Raw genomic sequence first — 26,125 nt, 5'->3', positions numbered from 1 at the left:
TTTCAATACAAATTTACCTTAATGTATGCGCATTTTGTATATTAATTTTCATACAAATTTTATTCTATGTCTATTTTTGAATATGTATTTTTATTAAAATATGCTTTATTTTATGGGTATTTTGCATCTTTATTTTCGTACATATTTACATTATTTTATTGATATTCTGTGTATTTATTTTGATTCGATTTTACATTATTCTATGTGTATTTTGTATATATATATATATATATATATATATATATATATATATATATATATATATATATATATATATATATATATATATATATATATATATATATATATATATATATATATATATATATATATATATATATATATATATATATATATATATATATATATATATATATATATTATACAAATGTACGTTACTTTATGTGTATTTGTTTTCATTTCATTTAATGTGTATTTTGTACATGTATTTAAATACAAATTTATCTAATTATATGTGTATTTTGTATATCTATTTTCATACGAATGAAATTTATGTTTGTGTATTTTTGTATATATTTTTATATAATTTTTTGTTAATTTATGTGTATATTGTATATTTATTTTAGTACAAATATACATTCTTTTACCGGAATTTTGTTTATTTATTTTGATACGAATTTACATTATTTGAAGTATATTTTGTATATATATATTTTATACTTATTTACATCATTTTATATGTATTTTGTATGTATATTTTCATAGAAATTCACTCTATTTTATGAGTATTCCTTTAAATATTTTGATAAATATTTACATTATTGATGTGTATTTTGTATATATATTTTTATACAAATATGCGTTATTATATGGGTATTTTGCATCTTTATTTTCATATAAATTTACATTATTTTATTGATATTCTGTTTATTTATTTTAATACGATTTAAAATTATTTCATGAGTATTTTGTATATATATTTTTATACATATTTAGAATATTTAAAGTATATTTTGTATATATATTTTATCCAAATTTATGTTTTTTTAAGTGTATTTGTTTATATATTTTCATACAAATTTACATTATTTTATGTATGTTTTGTATATGTATTTTATTACAAATTTGCCTATTTTTATGTGTATTTTGCATATCTATTTTCAAACAATTTTAAATTATGTTTGCGTATTTTTGTATATATTTTTATACAAATTATAGTTATTTTATTTGTATTTTGTATATATATTTTCCTTCAAATATACATTTTTTTATTGGAATTTTGTTTATTTATTTTGATACGAATCTACATTATTTTATGAGTATTTTGTATATAAATTTTTATACGTATTTTCATTTTTTGTGTGTATTCGTATATATATTGATACAAATTTTAAACAGATTCATGTTATTTTATGTGTATATGTATATATATTTTCACACAAATTTACATTATTTTATGTGTATTTTTACATATATTTTATTACAAATTTACATTATTTTATGTTTATTTTGTATATTTATTTCATTCAATTTTAAGTTATTTTCTGTGTGTATTTGTATTTGTATTTATTGTATTTATGTGTATTTTCTATATATATTTTCAACCAAAATTACATTATTTTACTGGTATTTTGTTAATTTAATTTGATATGAATTTAGATTATTTCATAGTTATTTTGTATATATATTTTTTTATACGCATTTATGTAGATTTCTATAGAAATATATATACAAAATACACATGAAATGATTAAATACGTATAAAAATATATACTCATAATACACATTAAATAATGTAAACTCGTCTCAAAATAAATAAAATATTAATAAAAGAATGTGTATTTGTATCAAAATACATATACAAAATACACATAAAATAACGTAAATTTGTATAAAACTATATACAAAAATACACAAAAATAGTTTAAATTTGTATGAAGATAAATAAACAAAATACACATAAAATTAGGTAAATTTGTATTGAAATACAAATACAAAATACACATAAAATAATGTAAATTTGAATGAAAATATATAAACAAATAAACTTAAATTAACGTAAATTTGTATAAAATATATATACAAAATACTCATTAAATAATGTAAATATGTATAAAAAAAATATATACAAAACACAAATAGAATAATGTAAAATAGTGTAAAATAGTATTTTGAAACAAATTTACATTGTTTTATGTGTATTTTGCATATTTTTTCAATACAAATATACCTTATTGTATGTGCATTTTGTATATTAATTTTAATACAAATTTAATTATTCTATATGTATTTTTTTATATGTATTTTTATAAAAATATGCTTTATTTTGTGGGTATTTTGCATCTTTATTTTCATACAAATTTATATATATATATATATATATATATATATATATATATATATATATATATATATATATATATATATATATATATATATATATATATATATATATATATATATATATATATATATATATATATATATATATATTATAAAAATGTCCGTTTGTTTTTGTGTATTTGTTTTGATTTCATACAAATTTACATTATTTTATTGATATTCTGTGTATTTATTTTGATATGATTTTACATTATTCTATGTGTATTTATATATATATATATATATATATATATATATATATATATATATATATATATATATATATATATATATATATATATATATATATATATATATATATATATATTTTTTTTTTTTTTAATGTACGTTACTTTATGTGTATTTGTTCCCATTTCATACAAATTTACATTATTTTATGTGTATTTTGTACATGTATTTAAAGACAAATTTAACTAATTATATGTGTATTTTGTATATCTATTTTTTTACAAATTGAAATTTTTTTTTTGTATATATTTTTATACAAATTTTCGTTATTTTATGTGTATTTTGTATATTTATTTTCCTACAAATATACGTTCTTTTAATAGAATTTTTCTTATTTATTTTGATACGAATTAACATTATCTTAGGTGTATTTGGTATATATATTTTTATACTATTTACATCATTTTACATGTATTTTGTATGTATATTTTCATAGAAATTTTCTCTATTTTATATGTATTCATATATATATTTTGATACAAATTTTCAATATTGATGTGTATTATGCATATCTATTTCAATACAAATTTACTTTATTGTATGTGCATTTTGTATATTTATTTCAATACAAATTTAATTATTTCATGTGTATTTTTGTATATATATTTTTAGGCAAATATGCGTTATTATATGGGTATTTTGCATCTTTATTTTCATACAAATTTATATTATTTTATTGATATTCTGTTTATTTATTTTGATACGATTTAACATTATTCTATGTGTATTGTGTATATATATTTTTATACATATTTACATTATTTAATATATATTTTGTATATATATTTTATCCAAATTTACGTTATTTTATGTGTATTTGTTTATATATTTTCATACAAATTTACATTATTTTATGTGTATTTTGTATATGTATTTCAATACAAATTTGCCTAATTTTATTTGTATTTTGCATATCTATTTTCAAACAAATTTAAATTATTTTTGTGTTATTTTTGTTTATATTTTTATACAAATTTTAGTTATTTTATTTGTATTTTGTATATCTATTTTCCTACAAATATACATTCTTTTATTGGAATTTTGTTTATTTATTTTGATACGAGTTTACATTATTTTATGTGTATTTTGTATATATCTTTTTCTACGTATTGAAATTATTTTATGAATATTTTGTATATACATTTTCATAAATATTTACGTGATTTTATTGTGTGTATTCGTATATATTTCGATACAAATTTTATACAAATTCATGTTATTTTACGTGTATTTGTATATATATTTTCATACAAATTTATGTTATTTTATGTGTATTTTTACATATATTTCATTACAAATTTACCTTATTTTATGTTTATTTTGTATATTTATTTCATTCAACTTTAAATTATTTAATGTGTATATTTGTATTTGTATTTAGGTTATTTTATGTGTGTTTTCTATATATATTTTCATCCAAAATTACATTATTTTATTGGTATTTTCTCAATTTAACTCGATACGAGTTAAAATTATTTCATAGGTATTTTGTATACATATTTTTATACTCATTTATATTATCTAATGTGTGTTTTGTATATATTTTTTTATGCAAATTAATTTTATGTGCATTTTTGTACATATATTTTTATAGAAATTTGCGTTATTTTATGTGTTCGTATATAAATTTTGAGACAAATTTACACTTTTATGTGTATATATATATATATATATATATATATATATATATATATATATATATATATATATATATATATATATATATATATATATATATATATATATATATATATATATATATATATATATATATATATATATATATATATATATATTTACAGTATTATATTTTTTACAAAAATCCACGTTAAATAAAATAAATTTGCATAAAAATATATGTACAAAACTCACATTAAATAATGTAAATGCGTATATAAATATGTATACAAAATACCTATGAAATAATCTAAATTCGTATCGAATTAAATTAACAAAATACCAATAAAATAATGTAGTTTTTAGATGAAAATATATATAGAAAATACACATAAAATAACCTATATACAAATACAAATATACACATAAAATAATTTAAAATTGAATGAAAGAAATATATAAAATAAACATAAAATAAGGTAAATTTTAATGAAATATATGCACAGATACACATAAAATAATGTTTATTTGTATAAAAATATATATTCAAATACACATAAAATAACATGAATTTGTATAAAATATATATTCAAAATAAACATTAAATAATGTAAATGCATAAAATATATATACAAAGTTCATACAAAATAATGCAAATTCATATCAAAATAAATCAACAAAATACCAATTAAATAATATATATATGAATGAAAATAAATTTACAAAATACACATAACATTAGTGAAATTTGTATTAAAATATATACAAAAATACCCAGAAATAATTTGAATTTATATGAAAATAGATATACAAAATACACATAAAACTAGTTAAATTTCTTTTGAAATATATATACATAATACCCATAAAATATTGTAAATTTGCGTCAAAATATAAAGAAATACACATAAAATAACTTAAATTTGTATGAAAACTATATACAAAATAGACAAATAATAAAGTCAAATCGTATCAAAATGAATTAGCAGAATATCAATAAAATAATATAAATTTGTATGAAAATAAAGATGCAAAATACCCATAAAATAAATTATATATTTTTTTTTAAATACATATACAAAAATACACATAGAATAGTTAAATTTGTATTAAAATTAATATACAAAAGGCATATACAATAAGGTAAATTTCTATTGAAAAAAAATGCAAAATACACATAAAAGTGTAAATTTGTTTCAAAATCTATATACGAATACACATAAAATAACGGAGATTTCTATAGAAATATATATACAAAATACAGATTAAATTATTTTATGTATATATTTGTAATTGTATTTAGGTTATTTTATGTGTATTTTCTTTATATATTTTCATCCAAAAATTACATTATTTTATTAGTATTTTCATAATGTAATTCGATAAGAATTTAGATTATTTCATAGGTATTTTTTATACATATTTTTATACGCATTTACATTATTTAATGTGTGTTTTAGATATATATTTTTATGCAAATTTACTTTATTTTATGTGCATTTTTGTACATATATTTTATAGAAATTTTCGTTCTTTTATGTGTATTTTCTATATGTTTTCTAATATTAATTTACATTATTTTATTAGTATTTTGTTGATTTATTTTGATACGAATTACATAATTATATGTGTATTTTGAACATAACTTTTATACGTATTTACATTATTTAATGTGTATTTTGTTTATATATTCTTATACAAATTTACGCTATTATATGTGTATTTGTATAAATATTTTGATACAAATTTACATTATTTTATGTATTTTGTATATATATTTCAATTAAAATTTAGCTTATTTTAAGTGTATTTTGTATGTTTATTTTCATACAAATCTAATTACTTTTGTGTATTTACGTTATTTTATGTGTATTTTGTATATTTTTATTTATTCAAATGCACATACAATAAGGTAAATTTGTATTGAAAAAATTTGCAAAATACACATAAAACAGTGTAAATTTGTTTCAAAATACATAAACGAATACATATAATAACGTAGATTTCTATAGAGATATATATACAAAATACACGTGAAATGATGTAAATACGTATAAAAATATATATACAAAATACACATTAAATAATGTAAATTATGTCAAAATAAATAAACAATATATCAATAAAAGAATGCGTATTTATATTAAAATAGATATACAAAATACACATGAAATAACCAAAATTTGTATAAAACTATATACAAAAATACACAAAAATAATTATAATTTGTATGAAAATAAATATATAAAATACACATAAAATTAGGTAAATTTGTATTTAAATACATATACAAAATACACTTAAAATAATGTAAATTTAAATGAAAATATATAAACAAATACACTTAAAATAATGTAAATTTGTATAAAATAAATATACAAAATACACATTAAACAATGTAAATATATATATAAAAAATATATACAAAACACAAAAAGAGGAATATAAAATCGTATCAAAATAAATAAAAAAAATGTTAATAAAATAATGTAAATTTGTATGAAAATTAAGATGCAAAATACCCATAAAATAACGCATTTTTTATAAAAATATATATGCAAAAAAAACACATAAAATAATTGAGTTTGTATTTAAATAAATATACAAAATGCACATACAATAAGGTAAATCTGTATTGAAATAGATATGCAAAATACATATAAACAATGTAAATTTTTTTCAAAATATATATACGAACACACATAAAATAAGGTAGTTTTCTATAAAAATATATATACAAATTACACATAAAATTAAGTAAATACGTATAAAAAAATATGTACAAAATACACATAAAATAATGTAAAATCGTATCAAAATAAATAAACAAAATACCAATAAAAGAATGTGTAATTGTATAAATATAAATATACAAAATACACAATAATAACATAAATTTGTATAAAACTATACACAAAAATACACAAAAGTAATTAAATTTGTATGAAAATAGAAATACAAAATACACATAAAATAAGCTAAATTTGAATTGAAATATATATACAAAGTACATAAAATATTGAAAATTTGTATCAAAATATTTATAAAAATACACATATAATAAAGTAAATATGTATAAAAAATATAAACAAAATACTATTTAATAATGTAAACACGTATAAAAAAAAATATGCAAAAATACATATAATAATGTAATTCGTATCAAAATAAATAAACAAAAATACTAATAAAATAATGTAAATTTGTATGACAAAACATATACAGAATACACATAAAATAATGTAAATTTGTATATAAAAAAAATGCACATAAAATAAAGTAAATTTGTATAAAAATATATATCCGAACACACATTAAATAATGTAAATGCGTATAAAAATATGAATACAAATTACCTATGAAATAATTTAAATTTGTATCGAATTAAATTAACAAAATACCAATAAAATAATGGAATTTGGGATGAAAATATATATAGAAAATACAGATAAAATAACCTAGATACAAATACAAATATACACATAAAATAATTTAAAATTGAATGAAATAAATATACAAAATAAACATAAAATAAGGTAAATTTGTAATGAAAGATATATACAAAATACACATCAAATAATATAAAATAAAATAACCAGAATTAGTATAAAAATATATATTCAAAATAAACATTAAATAATGTATAAACATATATATACAAAGTACATATAAAATAATGTAAATTCGTATCAAAAAAAAAAATACCAATAAAATAATATATATTTGAATGAAAATAAATATACAAAATACATAACATAAGTAATATTTGTATTAAAATATATACAAAATACCAGAAATAATTTGAATTTGTATGAAAATAGATATACAAAATACACATAAAACTATGTAAATTTCTTTTGAAATATATATTCAAAATACCCATAAGATATTGTAATTTGTGCATTTTATGTATATTTTGTATAAATATTTTTATAGAAATCTACGTTATTTTATGTGTATTCGTATATATATTTTGAAACAAATTTACTGTTTATGTGTATTGCATATTTTTTAATACAAATTTGCCTTATTGTATGTGCATTTGGCATATTAATTTTAATACAAATTTAATTATTCTATGTGTATTTTTGAATATGTATTTAAAAAAAAATGCTTTATTTCATGGGTATTTTTGCATCTTTATTTTCATACAATTTAAATTATTTTATTGATGCTCTGTGTATTTAATGAGGTAAATTTTATTAAAAAATATGCAAAATACATAAAATAATGTAAATTTGTTTAAAAAAAAATATATATATATATATATATATATATATATATATATATATATATATATATATATATATATATATATATATATATATGAATACATAAAATAACGTAGATTTCTATAGAAATATATGTACAAAATACACTTGAGATGCTGTAAATACGTATAAAAATATATATACAAAATAGACATTAAATAATGTAAATTCGTATGGAAATAAATAAACAAAATATCAATAAAAGAATGTGTATTTGTATGAAAATAGATATACAAAATACACATAAATAACGTAAATTTGTATAAAACTATATACAAAAATACACAAAAATAACTTAAATTTGTTTGAAAATAAATATACAAAATACACATAAAATTAGGTAAATTTGTATTGAAATACATATACAAAATAAACATAAAATAATGTAAATTTGAATGAAAATACATACAAAAATACACTCAAAATAACGTAAATTTGGATAAAATATATATACAAATACATATTATAAATATAAATTTGTATAAAAAAAAAATACAAAACCCAAATAGAATAATATAAAATAGTATCAAAATAAATACACAGAATATTAATAAAATAATGTAAATTTGTATGAAAATAAAGTTGCAAAATACCCTTAAAATAAAGCATATTTTTACAAAAATTCATATACAGAAATACACATTCAATAATTAAATTTGTATTTAAATTAATATACAAAATGCACATACAATAAGGTAAATTTGTATTGAAAGAATATGCAAAATACACATAAAACTATATATATATATATATATATATATATATATATATATATATATATATATATATATATATATATATATATATATATATATATATATATATATATATATATATATATATATATATATATATATATATATATATATATATATATATATATATATATATATAAACAAAATACCAATAAAATAAATTTGTGTGAGAAAACATATACAAAATACATATAAAATAACGCAAATTTCTATAAAAATATATGTACAAAAATGCACATGAAATAAAATAAATTTGCATAAAAATATATAAGCAAAACACACATTAGATAATGTAAATGAAATAATCTAAATTCGTATCGAATTAAATTAACTAAATACCATTAAAATAATGTTATTATGGATGAAAATATATATAGAAAATACACATAAAATACCCTAAACACAAATACAAATATACACATAAAATAATTTAAAATTGAATGAAATAAATATATAAAATAAACATAAAATAAGGTAAATTTGTAATGAAATATATGTACAAAATACACATAAAATAATGTAAATTTGTATGAAAATATATATACAAATACATATAAAATAACATGAATTTGTTTAAAATTTGTATCAAAATATATACGAATACACACAATAAAATAACGTACATTTTTATGAAAATATATATACAAAATAAACATAAAAAAATGTAAATACGTAAAAATATATATATACAAAATACTCATAAAATAGTGTAAATTAGTATCAAAATAAATAAACAAAATTCCAGTAAAAGAATGTATATTTGTAGGAAAATATATATACAAAATACAAATAAAATAACAAAAATTTGTATAAAAATATATACAAAAATAGAAACAAATAATTTAAATTTTTTTGAAAATAGAAATGTAAAATACACGTAAGCTTAGGCAAGTTTTTATTGAAATACAAATATAAAACACACATAAAATAATGTAAATTTGAATGAAAATATATAAACAAATACACATAAAATAACGTAAATTTGGATAAAATATATATACAAAATATACATTAAATATTTTAAATATGTATAAAAATATATATACAAAATACTCATAAAATAATGTTAAATCGTATCAAAATAAATAAACAGAATATCAATAAAATAATGTAAATTTGTATGAAAATAAAGATGCAAAATACCTATATAATAACGCATATTTGTATAAAAATATATATACAAAAATACATATAAAATAATTAAATTTGTATTAAAATAAATATACAAAATGCACATACAATAAAGTAAATTTGTATTGAAATAGATATGCAAAATACATATCAATAATGTAAATATTTATCAAAATATATATACGAATACACATAAAATAGAGTAAATTTATCTGAAACTATACATACAAAATACATATAAAATGATGTAAATAAGTATAAAAATATATATACCAAATATACCTCAAATAATGTAAATTCGTATCAACATAAATAAACAAAATTCAGATAAAGAACGTATATATGTAGGAAAATAAATATACAAAATACACATAAAGTAACGAAAATTTATATTAAAATATATACAAAAATACAGAAAAATAATTTCAATTTGTATGAAAATAGATATACAAAATACACATATAATTAGTTAAATTTGTGTTTAAATACATGTACAATATACACATAAAATAATGTAAATTTGTATGAAATGAAAACAAATACACATAAAGTAACGTACATTTGTATAAAATATATATACAAAATACACATAGAATAATGTAAAATCGAATTAAAATAAATACACAAAATATCAATAAAATAATGTTAATTTGTATGAAAATATAGATGCAAAATACCCATAAAATAAAGCATATTTGGTATTATTCTAGTGTTTGCCCATACTCACCCCTCGCAACCAAAATTGGCTAGCGGGCCATTGAGACTTCGGGGAATGCGGTGGTTAACATGAAATGCGTCGGAAATGCATAGTTTTTGAGTTATGATTGACTGAAAAATACCCTAGATGTAGGGAAATTCCTTACAATTACTTAGATGTAGGGAAATTTCATACATTTCGGGTTTTTTTTACAACGTACGGAAACCACGCAAGGTAATTATTGAAAATCACTCCGCACCTCGAAAATACGATATTACGTCTCCATATTGTACTTAAGGGCATATTATACATACGGACGATGTGTTTACATGGCGACGCCATTGCAATATGAGCAGCGTTGCCAACGATCCGGTTGGCAATGATACGCTAGATGAGACCAGGTCCACCACGCGTGGTTATTATTATTATTTTTTTTTTGGAACACGCACCTTTACCTAATACTATTTCCGATGGTACGTTAGGTTAGTGATGTGATGTGGTGTTCCACATGGGTCTGTCCTATCACCCACTCTCCTCTTTCTATTCATCAATGATCTTTCCATACATAAATTGTCCTGTCCACACATACGCCGACGTCTGCACTCTGCATTATTCAACTTCTTCCAATAGAAAGCACTAGATATTCTCGGTCTATTCTTAACTCAAAATCTCAACTGGAAACTTCATATCTTCTCTCTCGCTAAATCAGCTTCATCGAGGTTTGGCGTTCTGTATCGTCTCCTCCAGTTCTTCTCCCCCGCACTGTTGCTATCCATGTACTGGGGCCTTGTCCGCCCTCGTATGGAGTATGCATCTCACGTGTGGGGGGGGCTCCACTCACACAGCTCTTCTGGACAGAGTGGAGTCTAAGGCTCTTCGTCTCATCAGCTCTCCTCCTCCAACTTATAGTCTTCTACCTCTTAAATTCCGTCGCGATGTTGCCTCTCTTTCAATTTTCTATTGCTATTTTCACGCTGACTGCTCTTCTGAACTTGTTAGCTGTATGCCTCCCCCCCTCCCACGACCCCGCTGCACACGATTTTCTACTCATGCTCATCCCTATACTGTCCAAACCCCTTATGCAAGAGTTAACCAGCATCTTCACTCTTTCATCCCTCACGCTGGTAAACTCTGGAACAATCTTCCTTCATCTGTATTTCCTCCTGCCTACGACTTGAACTCTTTCAAGAGGAGAGTATCAGGAGAGGAGAGTATCAAGACACCTCTCCTCCCGAAATTGACCCCTCTTTCGGCCACCTCTTTTTTTTTTTTTTCAGGAGCAGCAAGTAGCGGGCTTTTTTTTATATTAGTTTTCTTTCTTTGTGCCCTTGAGCTGTCTCCTTTGTTGTAAAAACACTCACTCACTCACTCACAGTTCTTTGCGACGCGCACCAGGTCGTCGAGGCCACTGAGTGGGATGTGACCTTTGCCCATACCGCCCGAGATGACCACCAGGTCGTATGTGTCTGAGAGAGAGAGAGAGAGAGAGAGAGAGAGAGAGAGAGAGAGAGAGAGAGAGAGAGAGAGAGAGAGAGAGAGAGAGAGAGAGAGAGAGAGAGAGATGTAGAAGAAAAATACGTATATTAATCTTTACATATGAAACAACAACAATAACAATAATTCCACTCACACAGCTCTCTTGGACAGAGTGGAGTCTAAGGCTCTTCGTTTCATCAGCTCTCCTCCTCTTACTGACAACCTTCTACCTCTTAAATTCCGCCGCTATGTTGCCTCTTTTTCTGTCTTCTATCGATATCTTCATGATGATTGCTCTTCTGAACTTGCTAACTGCATGCCTCCTTCCCTCCCGCGGCCCCGCTGCACACGACTTTCCACTCATGCTCATCCCTATACTATCCAAACCCCTTATGCAAGAGGTAAACTCTGGAACAACCTTCCTTCGTCTGTATTTCCTCCTGCCTATGACTTGACTTTTTACAAAAAGAGTGTATCAAGACACCTCTCCACTCGAAATTGACCTCTCCACTCGAAATTGATCTCTCCACTCGAAATTGACCTCTCTTTTGGCCACTCTTACTTTTATCTTTTATGGGAGCGGCGAGTAGCAGGATTTTGTTGCCCTTGAGCCGTGTCCTTTGATAAAAAAAAAAGAGGACAATTTACCGTTTCACCCAACCAACGATTTGTTGACGTGGTTCATGTTTTTCTGGTGATAAATGTAGTGAATTGCACGATTTTGTACCTCATTTCTGTCGCAGATGTCTATTTTTCGAGTTATGCCTCTTTTCAAGTTATGCCTATCCCCTGCCCTATACGATCTTGGGGACCTGTGGGAACACGGGGTTTAAGGGTGGGGGATCATGAAATCGACTAATATGCATTTCAAATGAGGTCGATAAATCAACAGAATCACATTAGAACACCAGTGAAAAGGCATAGCCTACATTGTTTTGAATGAGCGGCGGAGGCAGCCATCTTGATGTAAGCAGTGTTGCCAACGATCCGCTATGGGTAAGCAATGTTGCCAACGATTCGCTACATTTAGCAAAAATACCTGCAGCCACGAGGAAGTGAGCAGCATTGCCATTTCTTTTTTACAGCAAAGGAAACTGCTCAAAAAAAAAAATCAATTACAAAATACCTCTAATCACTGCTCCTATAAAAAAAGGCGGCTGCAATATATATATTTCGTCTAGTAAAGGTAAGGGATTATATATCGTTTAAAGGGGGTGGGGTTCCAGGGCCTTGGTAAGGAGAGGGATCGAGGGGGGCGACCTCAGTTAGTTAGGTCGTCAAGTTCGGTTGGAATAATTTAAATATGCTCCCCCATCAGAAACCCCGAATTCTCACGGGTCCACCATAATCATTTTAATTAATGATGGGGGAGGGGGGGTCGAGAGGGGCAGTTAGCTAGGTCGTAAAGTTCGGTTGGAATAATTTAAATATGCTTCCACACCAGAACCCACCGAATTCTCACGGGTCCCCCAAGATCGTTATGTTTGGGGAGGAGGGGTCCAGGGTGGGGCGAAGCCCCCCTTGGTTAGGAGGGGGGTCGAGGGAGGCGAAGCCCCCCTCAGTTAGCTAGGTCGTTAAGTTCGGTTGGAATAATTGAAATATGCTCCCCCTCCAGAACCCCCCGAATTCTCACTGTTCCCCCAAGAGCCTCCCTTGGTTAAGAGGGGGGTCGAGGGGAGCTTTCCCCCCCCCACCCCCTCAGTTAGAGGTTAGGTTATGTAAAGTTGGGTTGGGGTAGTTTAAATATATTCGACATTCGGTGTAGGCCATTGGAATACCCAGCGCGGGACGGAGTGGGGGGGCGGCGGTGGGGTGAAGCAGTAGTTGTAAAGAAATACCGTGTTTGGTGTTTCGAAACTGCGGTCCATTCAAGCAGTAAGTTAGTGTTTGCCAGTCAGTTTAAAGATGGCCATGGTGTGTGCTGGTTGTACGGACAACTACTGGGAATTTATTAATCAATTTTATCTGGACGACGAAGAAGTCATGGTGTCCTTCCCTTAGAGGTACGGTGCCCAGACTGTAAACTTCCCTGTATTTATAGGGAGGAGAGGCAGCAGCAGCAGTAGCGCCACAAAAACATCAACATATGGCCAGTAAGGTAATGCCGTTGTTGTGGTTTTTATTTCCTGAACTTGGCGAAAGCAACGATTTTCTCGTGTTTTTTAGCTTTTTCTGGTGAAACGTGCAGTGAAATGAATGATTTTGTACCTCATTTCCGTGGCAAATGTCTACTTTTCGTGTTATGCCTCTTTTCAAATTATGCCTATCCCAGCTAGGAAAGTTAGAAATCTTCGGCCAGGGTATTTCAATAACGATTTTCCCAGAAAAAACTCCCCATTGTGATATGTAGCACTTCGTTGGCAATACTACTCACTTGCCAGTGGCTGCAGCCATCTTTGCTAAATGTAGCAAATCGTTGGTAACACTGCTCACCCATAGCGGATCGTTGGCAACACTACTCACCCATAACAGATTGTTGGCAACACTGCTAACATCAAGATGGCCGCCTCCGCCGCTCATTCAAAACAATGTAGGCTATGCCTTTTCACTAGTGTTCTAATGTGATTCTGTTGATTTATCGACCTCATTTGAAATGCATATTAGTCAATTTCATGCTCCCCCACCCAAAAACCCTGTGTTCTCATAGGTCCACAAGATCGTATAAGGCAGGGGATAGGCATAACTTGAAAAGAGGCATAACTCGAATAGTAGACATCTGCGACGGAAATGAGGTACAAAATCGTGTAATTCACTACATTTTTCACCAGAAAAACATGAACCACGTCAAGAAATCGTTGGTTGGGTGAAACGGTAAATTGACAAAAAAAAAAAAAAAAAAAAAACAAATTCCTTTGGGCACGGTGGAGTGTCCGCTGCCGATAAACTCCAGGAAGTCGTTGGTATAGATGCCAGTCTCCTGCAGCTTCATCATGCCCTCCGACGGGTCCACAGCGTCTATATGCCTGTGGGAGTGGCTGTAGTAGTTGTAGTAGTCGCAGTAGTAGTAGTAGAAGTTATAGTTGTAGTAGTAGTTGTTGGGAATCAGTAAATTTACCCTACCCAACAGTTAGGTCACTCGCAAAGTGAATAACACACCCGTCAGACAATCCCAAAGAAACAAGTGCTTACCAGCTATTAGGTGGTGAAGGTATCCAACAAGCACCTCCAGACAGCCGAACAAATAATAATCCTACCGGATCCGTGTAGTAAAATCTATCTGTTTTAAATAACTGTTAGGGGCACTTAGCTGAGAAGCGGGTTTCAAAAGATATTGTTGTCACTGAAGTCTCGTTGCCGGGTGTAGTATCACTCGAGTCAGGTAATAGAAGGCACACTGCGTCCGAGTTAATGGGTGGGCTGCAGTGCCTTGGTCTTTACTTTGTGAAGGCCGGTGGTGGAGTGAGAGAAAACCAACCACGTGGGTCTGAAGCGATATTTTTAATTTTCTCGCGCCAGATGGCGTGGCTTTCCTCTCTGTTTCCATCGGTTAAATTATCCTTGCTCTTTAATTATAATTCAGCAAGGACAATTAATTATTATTTAATGAAAGGAAACACCTCACTATTGTTATTCCTTTCATGGTAAATGTGGTTAGTCTTCAGGCAGTGAATAAGTTGATTCTGTCTCGGTTTGGGAGCCGATGACCGAAGTATTTAAGTACCATCCAAGGCTTAGTTGAACTCAGGCGATACTCATAGTTGGCTTGAGCTCTCGGCCCGAGACCAGTTCCATAAGGGAAATAGTTAATTTGTCTAATCCCCCGGTTAACTGGCCTAATTCCTAACATAATATAGTCTATCGATTTTAACTTGAGCCCTTGGGCGTGACAATGATTCCCCACGAGACCGCGCTGGTGCCACATCACTCCATTACTCTCCTCATAGAGGGTGGCTACCTCTCTCTCTCTCTCTCTCTCTCTCTCTCTCTCTCTCTCTCTCTCTTTGCATGGCTGCGCAGGGCGCGAGAGTGAAATCTACTTGATTTGTCCATTGTGGCATAACGCTGAATGGTGCGGTCTGGCGCTTGTTGCCAAGGTCAGTCAGGCGGCAACGTTGCATGAGCCACGTTGCCAAGTGATATGGAAGGTTTAATGAGTCGTTGTCTTTCCCTATAATCCCAAGCCATTCATAAAACCACGCAGTCGTATTATGAATATATATATATATATATATATATATATATATATATATATATATATATATATATATATATATATATATATATATATATATATATATATATATATATATATATATATATATATATATATATATATATATATATATATATATATATATATATATATATATATCTATATATATATATTCCATAAATAGATAGCGTACAGACTAACAGTGGGACAGAACGCCATGCGCAGGTCATCGCTAGATCTGTAAACAATGGGAGTTTCCCCGGGCTAAGCCACAGGGTTCAATTTTAAGTTAGAGTCGATGGACTATAGTAATGCCGCTTCTGCCCGCTCCCAGTTCCCACCCAGCGGCCCTGCCTCTACACAAGCTGCTGTAATTTCCAACACATCATCTTCATATCTTGGCGTTGGACTCGTGTTGAGGCTGAGGCACTGGCAGGCAGGAGGCAGTGGACTGGAGGATATTTAAGTATGGTGACCGAACATCCCCCTGTCTGCGGCCCTGCAGCACCCACCTGAAGCCTTCCCGGTGGAGTTCGCGGCCCACGCAGCCCGTCCCGGCGGCTCGCCGCTCCGGGGGTACCCAACGCAGCGCCTCCTCCAGCGTGATGGCGGGGCCACGGTACCCGCCTTTCCTGATCATCTAAGGAGACGGGGAAGAGGGTGGTTACAGGTGCGTACACCAGGGGCCGGATCATTGCACTCCCGGACCTCACGGAGTAGTCGCCGGTTTAACGCAAAATCATTCCAGCGATACCCCATGATTCAGCATAGACACTTGGCACCGAAGGCATCTCTCTCTCTCTCTCTCTCTCTCTCTCTCTCTCTCTCTCTCACCATCTCCTCGTAGTTCTTGGACCACTCGTCGTAGCCGGCCGCCATCTCCTCCGGCGTGATCCCCGGCCTGTGGACGTTCGCGTTCACCCTCATTGCCACGCCGCCCCGACTGCCGCCCTCAGACATTATCCTGCAGCAGGGAAGAGACGGGAGAATCACAGGCAGGGCATGACTACAGTACGGAACAATTCATTTATACATCCTTTATATATTTACGAAGGTAGGTACGGTTTTCTCGCCCCGCGCCGCACTCCTCGCTGATTTGCCGGCTGGCTCTCAAGCTCCGCCCACCTCCATGACAGGTGCTTCTCTCTCTCTCTCTGTGTGTGTGTGTGTGAGAGAGAGAGAGAGAGAGAGAGAGAGAGAGAGAGAGAGAGAGAGAGAGAGAGAGAGAGAGAGAGAGAGAGAGAGAGAGACTCGTGATCAGGCTGTGATGAATGAACTACACACACACACACGCACACACACACACACACACACACACACACTGCCAGGCTTCACGGTCTGACAGGGCGACGGTTCGAGCCCGCTCAGGCCGGATTATTTCCGTTGATTAGGAGTGGTTACTATCCCCCCTTGAGCAAAGGGGATGAGGTGTGTGGTGTGTGAGGTCCTGGCAGTACCCATAGATCGACGATAAAGAGCACTTGTTCATGTCGGGAGGGTACCTGCTGCTGGTGAGCTCCGGGAGGGCAGCATGAGCCAATGCAAGATGGCGCCACTGTAAACACTCGCCTGCGCCAGAACGGGCTGGGCTGACTATCAGGCCCCACCGGGAAGAAGCCTTGGGCAGACCATCAGGCCCCACCGGGAAGAAGCCTACCGGCGCAATAGCGCGCGACGTAAAAATAAAAAAAAAAATAAAAAAAAAAGTCGCCATGTCAACCATTTTTCTTTTAATCCGACGTAAAAATAGTTGTAAGCTCTAAAATGTCTTACTTTTATGAAAATTCCATTTAAAAGAAATATGTTAAAATCCTTCAACCTATTAGGCCCGACACGTACCATTCAAGTCACTTTGTCGGGACCCAGAAGACCATAACAGCACAGTTAATTAATAGTGACCCCAATCAGAGGCAAATACCGGAGGGAGATATGGAGACAAGTATTGTAAATATGATAGGAGAGGGAAGGAAAGCAATTAGTCAGATATACAAAGTCGTAAACATCTGATAAGCACTAACACTAACAAGGGAAGTTACGGAAAATTCCAAGACCCACATACAGAAAACAGATACGGTACCCAGTAGGCGTGGTCAGAAAGTGTGGATAACCATTCAAAAGACTTTGAACATGTGACGTCAGTCGTGACGACATGCTATAAGCGAATAACTGAACAGATAAGTCACTGTGGGAGCGTCATAAGAGTGAATCACGAATAGCAGGAGAAGTAAACAATACAATATAATGAGCGAGCCAATGTTTGTTGACAGGAAGTATTGGCTACTGGTTATGTAGAAAATTAAAGCGTGTCAAGAATGTAGTTCCGCCTCAAGCAAAGAAAAAATGTGACCTAGAAATCAGTAGTAAGACCAGACCGAGCTTGGTTCTCGCCTCAAGCAGACCTGCTACTCACTCAGCTGAGAATGGCTGTTGTGATCTTAATCGTGAGTAGAGATTCGAGAATCTAAGGGAAACCGACTGCATTGTCCTGGAGATTATAATGTGAGGAGATGTGAAGTAGGATTGTGATCATTTTATTGCGATGTAAAGCAAAGGTAGAAACCACTGGGTGTGGTATAATTTGGTGCTTCCGTGAAATTGTTGTAGATTATACTATAGGAATGTGTTATTAGGATTTGAGGAGAGTACTTAATTATTGTGATGTAACCAGAGGGAAACAAACCACTGCTTGTGGAATGACGAGTGTTATTATTATTGGCAACAACTGAGCACATATTGTAGTATTATGTTTAAGACATGTCGTTTGTCATATGTTGCATCCATTGCTGAATATGCCAGTGTTATGATCGTCTGAGCATAGAATATTGCGTAAGGCAATTACTTTCATTTAATTTTAAATAAATGTATATTTTATTTTTCCCTTGTTTATCTCGGAACACCAGTCTCCAATAACAACTTAAGCCGGATCACTCTACCAGGGATACGAGACGGTGAGATCATTTATGGAGTAATTAATGAGTGATAAAAGAGTTGTTTTAATACAAGCTGATGCAAATAAAATAAAATGTAAGAATTAAATAAAAGAAAAGAAGGATCCACAAACTCTGCCGCCCGCGTTCGTTACCCTTAAAAAGGAGGGTCTTGAAATTATGATATAATAAATACGACCCTCCAAACTTGCTGATTCATTCAGTCATCTGTAGTTACCTAGTAATCTTTCAATGACATTTTGTACCAATCTTACTTCTCTTCTATAAATACTATCCGTTAAAATCAGTTAAAATTACTAATACCTATGTAATTAATCAAGCACTCGATAACATCTGTAATCGTCATTCAGGTGTGTCGAGACTTCTGAATAATGTTCGCACGTCATTAGGCTCGGGATATCGCAGATAATGGCGGACACTCGACTTTCTTCGCGGACAGGTAAAATACGGGACCTAACACTAACCCGGGAACACACACACGTTACCGCATTAATCACACGACGGACTCAAAATAGCCTCGCAACCGCCTTGGGCGGCCGCCAAGTCATTACAAATAAAAGTCATCCAGTGTGAAAGTGGCTCAGCCTCCAAGACACATTACCGGCAGCCTTAATGGAGGAAGGAGTTCGTTTTCGAGCGGGAGAGCGTGCGAGGAAGAGCCAGTTTGCCGGATTACTTGTTTTCGTCTTTTTCTTGAAGGCCGGACTTGGGAGGTATTTGTATAATGAATGATGTATAACTATTTTCACTCACAGCCACTATCACATCTTAGTGTTGCTTAATACAGATGAAGGTTTTCCTTATATACTTATCTGCCAGAGAGAGAGAGAGAGAGAGAGAGAGAGAGAGAGAGAGAGAGAGAGAGAGAGAGAGAGAGAGCTTCCTCAGGCAGGCTACCCATTTATCGACCAGCCCGAAAAGAAAGAAGGATGAACAGCTGGGTGAGCACACTGACTGCCCAAGTCAGGATTCGAACCCGGGCCCGTGGATTCGTAGCTAACCACTAGACCATGGAGGCATAAAAAAAGATTCAAGGGGTGAGAAACTTGCTATATGTGGAGAGATTCAAGCATCTAATGCAGCCATTGTCAACAAGATGAGAAAACGATGAAAAGGAAATGAACTGAAGTTGCTAACGCTTGGTTGCACTGCACACACTTTAGATGTTCTGGCTCATGATCGAACAATTGGTAACATAAAAGAAAATGTGGTTCATGTTATAAAATACGTTTGAAACCATCACCCTGCCTCAGCAAGATATGGAGAGAGACGGTCAATGTCTTGTTCTGCTCCAGGACACTAGACGAACCATGTTTGAACTGGGTCAAGGCGTGGCTTAGCAATAGGAAGCAATGGTAAAACATCTCACTGGGGATATGTTACGGGTGGGGTCCCACAAGGTTCGGTATTAGGTCTACTTTTGTTTATTATTTATATCAGTGACTTTGATACAGGAATTAGTAGTGATGTCAGTAAGTTTTTTTTTTTTTTTTTTTTTTTACAATAAAGGAGGCAGCTCAAGGGCACACACAAACAAAGAAAACAATAATAAAAAAAAATCCCGCTACTCGCTGCTCCTAAGAAATAAATAAAAGAGGTGTCCAAAAGCAAGGTCAAATTCGGGAGGAGAGATGTCCTGATACCCTCTTCTTGAAAGAGTTCAAGTCGTAGGCAGGAGGAAATACAGATGAAGGAAGATTGTTCCAGAGTTTACCACCATGAGGGATGAAAGAGTGAAGATGCTGGTTAACTCTTGCATAAGGGGTTTGGACAGTATAGGGATGAGGATGAGTAGAAAGTCGTGTGCAGCCGGGCCGCGGGAGGGGGGGAGGCATGCAGTTAGCAAGTTCAGAAGAGCAGTCAGCGTGGAAATATCGATAAAAGATAGAAAGAGAGGCAACATCGCGGCGGAATTTAAGAGGTAGAAGACTATCAGTATGAGGAGGAGAGCTGATGAGACGAAGAGCCTTAGCCTCCACTCTGTCCAGAAGAGCGGTATGAGTGGAGCCCCCCCACACATGAGATGCATATTCCATACGAGGGCGGACAAGGCCCCTGTATATGGACAGCAACTGTGCGGGGGAGAAGAACTGGCGGAGACGGTACAGAACGCCCAGCCTCGAGGAAGCTGATTTAGTAAGAGATGAGATATGAAGTTTCCAATTGAGATTTTGAGTTAAGGATAGACCGAGGATGTTTAGTGTTGAGGAAGGTGATAGCTGGGTGTTGTCAAAGAATAGGGGATAGTTGTTTCGAAGATTGTGTCGAGTGGATAGGTGGAGAAACTGTGTTTTTGATGCGTTGAAGGACACCAGGTTCCTCTTGCCCCAATCGGAAATAATAGTAAGGTCTGAGGCTGAGCGTTCTGAAGCCTCCAGCCTTGAGTCGTTAAGTTCCTGAAGGGTGGGTCTTCTATTAAAAGAAGTTGAGTAATGCAGAGTGGAATCATCTGCGGAGGAATGGATAGGACAGTTCGTTTTGGAAAGAAGATCATCAATGAACAACAGAAAGAGAGTGGGACATGGGACAGAACCCTGTGGGACACCACTGTTAATAGATTTAGGGGAAGAACAGTGACCGTCTACAACAGCAGAAATAGAACGGTCAGAAAGGAAACTGGAGATAAAGGTACAGAGAGAAGGATAGAAACCGTAGGAGGGTAGTTTGGAAAGCGAAGATTTGTCCCAGACCCTATCAAAAGCTTTTTATCTGTCCAGCGCAATAGTAAAGGTTTCACCGAAACGGCTAAGAGAGGATGACCAAGAGTCAGTTAAGAAGGCTAGGAGATCACCAGTAGAACGCCCCATGCGGAACCCATACTGGCGATCAGACATAAGGTCAGAAGTGGAAAGGTGCTTCTGAAACTTCCGGTTAAGGATTGATTCAAAAGCTTTAGGTAGACAAGAAAGTAAAGCTATAGGACGGTAGTTTGAGGGATTGGAACCGTCACCCTTCTTAGCCACAGGCTGCATGAAGGCATACTTCCAGCAGGAAGGAAAGGTAGATGTTGACAGGCAGAGGCGAAAGAGTTTGACCAGGCAGGGTGACAGCACGGAGGTACAGTTTTTGAGGACAATAGGAGTCACTCCATCAGGTCCATAAGCCTTCTGAGGATTGAGGTCAGAGAGGGCATAGAAAACATAATTTTGAAGAATCTTTATAACAGGCATAAAGGAGTCAGAGGGTGGATGAGTAGGAGGAATATGCCCAGAATCTTCGAGAGTGGAGTTTTTAGAAAAAGTTTGAGAGAAGAGTTCAGCCTTAGAGATAGATGAGACGGCAGTGTTGCCGTCAGGACTGAGGAGTGGAGGGTAAGATGAAGAAGTGAGGTTGTAGGAAATGTTTTTGGCTAGATGCCAGAAGGCACGGAAAGAGTTAGAGAAAGCAAGGTTTTGGCATTTTCTATTAATGAAAGAGTTTTTGGTTAGTCGGAGAATAGATTTGGCACGATTCCGGGCAGAAATGTAAAGTTCATAATTAGCATTAGTTTGAAGGCTCTGGTACCTTTTGCGAGCTGCCTCTCTATCATTGACAGCACGAAAACAAGCGTGATTAAACCAAGGCTTTTTAGCGTGAGGAGTAGAGAAGGAACGAGGAATGTATGCCTCCATTCCAGAGACAATCACCTCTGTGATGCGCTGAACATACACAGAGGGCTCTTTATCCTGGAAGCAATAATCATTCCACGGGAAATCGGAAAAGTACATCCTCAGGTCGTCCCACCGAGATGAAGCAAAATGCCAGAAGCATCGCCTCTTCGGTGGATCCAGAGGGTGTACAGGAGCGATAGGAGAGGATGCAGAAATAAGATTGTGATCGGAGGAGCCCAACGGAGATTACAGTTTGACAGAATAAGCAGAAGGGTTTGAGGTAAGGAAGAGGTCTTGAATGTTGGGCCGGTCTCCAGGACGGTCGGGAATACGTGTAGGGTGCTGGACCAACTGCTCTAGGTCGTTTAGGATAGCAAAGTTGTAGGCTTGTTCACCAGGCTGGTCAGTGAAAGAGGATGAAAGCCAAAGCTGGTGGTGAACATTGAAATCTCCTAGGATGGAGATTTCAGCGAAGACAGAGTGGGTCAAGATGTGCTCCAGTTTAGAATTCAAATAGTCAAAGAATTTTACATAGTTAGTAGAGTTAGGTGAGAGATAAACAGCACATATAACAAGGAAGTCTTAGCCAGATGGTAGAAAATTCAGAAGAGTCAAGGTTGTGGGCACGAGAGCAAGTGATGTCGTTGCGCACGTAGGCGCAACATCCAGCTTTGGATTGAAATTTAGGATAGAGATAGTAGGAGGGAACAGAGTAGAGATTGCTGTCAGTAGCCTCAAAAACCTGTGTTTCGGTATGGAAGAGAAGGTGAGGTTTAGAGGAGGAGAGATGATGTTCCACAGAATGAAAATTAGAACGAAGACCGCAAATGTTGCATAAATTGAGAAGAAAGAGGTTCGAGGAGTCATCAAGACACCTCTCGGGTCGGCAGCCAGAAGGGGAGTCCTCCCTGGGGGCATTTGTGGTCCCAGCCCACCAGGCGGGGACTCCGAGGCTTGATGTAGGTGCGCCATTTTGAAATTTGAATTTTGGGAAAAGGTGTATATGTTGTGTGAATGTAGTGTGGTGTTGATAGAGAGAGGATCTGTCTTTAGAGAGCATGCTGAATTACTCTCCGGTGTTGTTGAGACAATAGGGAAACGGTTAGTGAGGACATGGGAAGGGTCTTTGGAGGGCTTCAGCTCCCTTCTCACCTCCTCACCGGGAGTGGCTTGCGCCTGTTCGGTAGGTGTCTTCCTACCTACTCCGGGCATATGATGATACCAAGATCGGTAGAGTAATTGAGTCGGATCAGGACGCTAGTATTCTCCAGGATGAACTAAACAGATTGTATGACAGGGCGGATAAACGGCAAATGGAGTTCAACAACCCCTCACATAACTATTGCTTAAATGACGCTCCCACAAGCAGGTCTGGGTGCGAGAGGGATTTAGGCGTCTTAGTGAGCTCTGATCTCCGTCCAAGGACACAATGCATTCAAGCTAGAAATCGAGCAAATAGGGTACTGGGATTTATTTCAAGTAGCGTAAGCAACAGAAGCGCCGAAGTCTTCCTCAAACTATATTTAGCATTAGTTAGACCTCATCTTGACTATGCGGTTCAGTTCTGGTCACCTTACTATAGAATGGATATCAAAATGTTAGAATCGGTGCAGAGGAGGATGACTAAGATGATTCAGGGGTTAAGAAACATGCCATACGAGGAAAGACTCAAGCAGTTAAACTTGCATTCTCTAGAAAGGCGAAGGGTGCGTGGAGACATGATCGAGGTTTATAAATGGATGAAGGGCTTTAATAAGGGGGATATTCATAAGGTGTTGTTGGTAAGAGAATCGGGTAGGATACGAAGAAATGGGATTAAACTGGATAAATTCAGATTCAACAGGGACATAGGCAAAAATTGGTTTACTAACAGAGTGGTGGATGAGTGGAATAGGCTTAGCAGTCATGTGGTGAGTGCCAATACAACTGTCACATTAAAAAATAGATTAAATAAATTCATGGACAGCGAAATTAGGTGGGGTTAGATACACAGGAGCTTAGGTTCAATAGAGCTGCCTTGTACAGGCCTACAGGCCTCTTGCAGACTCCTACGACCTTGTGTTCTTATGTTCTTATGTGTAGCTGATTGAATATATATATATATATATATATATATATATATATATATATATATATATATATATATATATATATATATATATATATATATATATATATATATATAATGAACTAACAAGCTTATGGAAATCAGTGAAGTTAATGATAGGGAAAATATTGAAATCAAAGTTAGTATTTTCTTAATTAATTTTTCCGTAGTATATTGTTGCCCTGGTAATACGGTCAAGATTTAAATCAATGACATTTGAAAAGAGTATCATAATTAAAGTCGATTTACGTCAATGATTAAAAAAAAAATCCTTAAATTTAAATCAGTGATTTAAATCAAACAACTCTGCGTTATATAATTATGTCTAATAAATTAAATAATATTGATCTGCCTTGTTAGGAGCTCACCTTCACCACTCCCGCGCAGCCGCCGTGCCCGAAAAGAGACATTTTCTCCACGGTAATAATTACGATAGCTTTCGTCACGTCATCGAATTGTTTTATACATACTTTGAATGTACAGTCGTGGGACGCAAGTGTTGACACAGTTTCCAAAATGTTTCGGACGGCAACTATCCAGCCGAGCTACATTTGAGTTATATGTGACGTATGTGTGTGTGTGTGTGTGTGTGTGTGTGTGTGTAAGGGTCAAAGAGTGTGTGTGGGTGTGAAAGATATATTATTTAAGGATTTTTGTTACGAAACTGTGAGCGTCAACTGCACGACGATTATGTTTTTAAAAAAAAATCTGTTATGAATGCTCTTGATTCCACCAGTGCACGCACTGTAATAAGATTTTCTGCATTCCATAAGCTAAATACTTGCTTG

The sequence above is a fragment of the Eriocheir sinensis genome, chromosome 23 (assembly GCF_024679095.1).
Source record: "Eriocheir sinensis breed Jianghai 21 chromosome 23, ASM2467909v1, whole genome shotgun sequence".
Classification (NCBI taxonomy): Eukaryota; Metazoa; Arthropoda; class Malacostraca; order Decapoda; family Varunidae; genus Eriocheir; species Eriocheir sinensis.
This window is presented reverse-complemented; position numbering follows the sequence as displayed.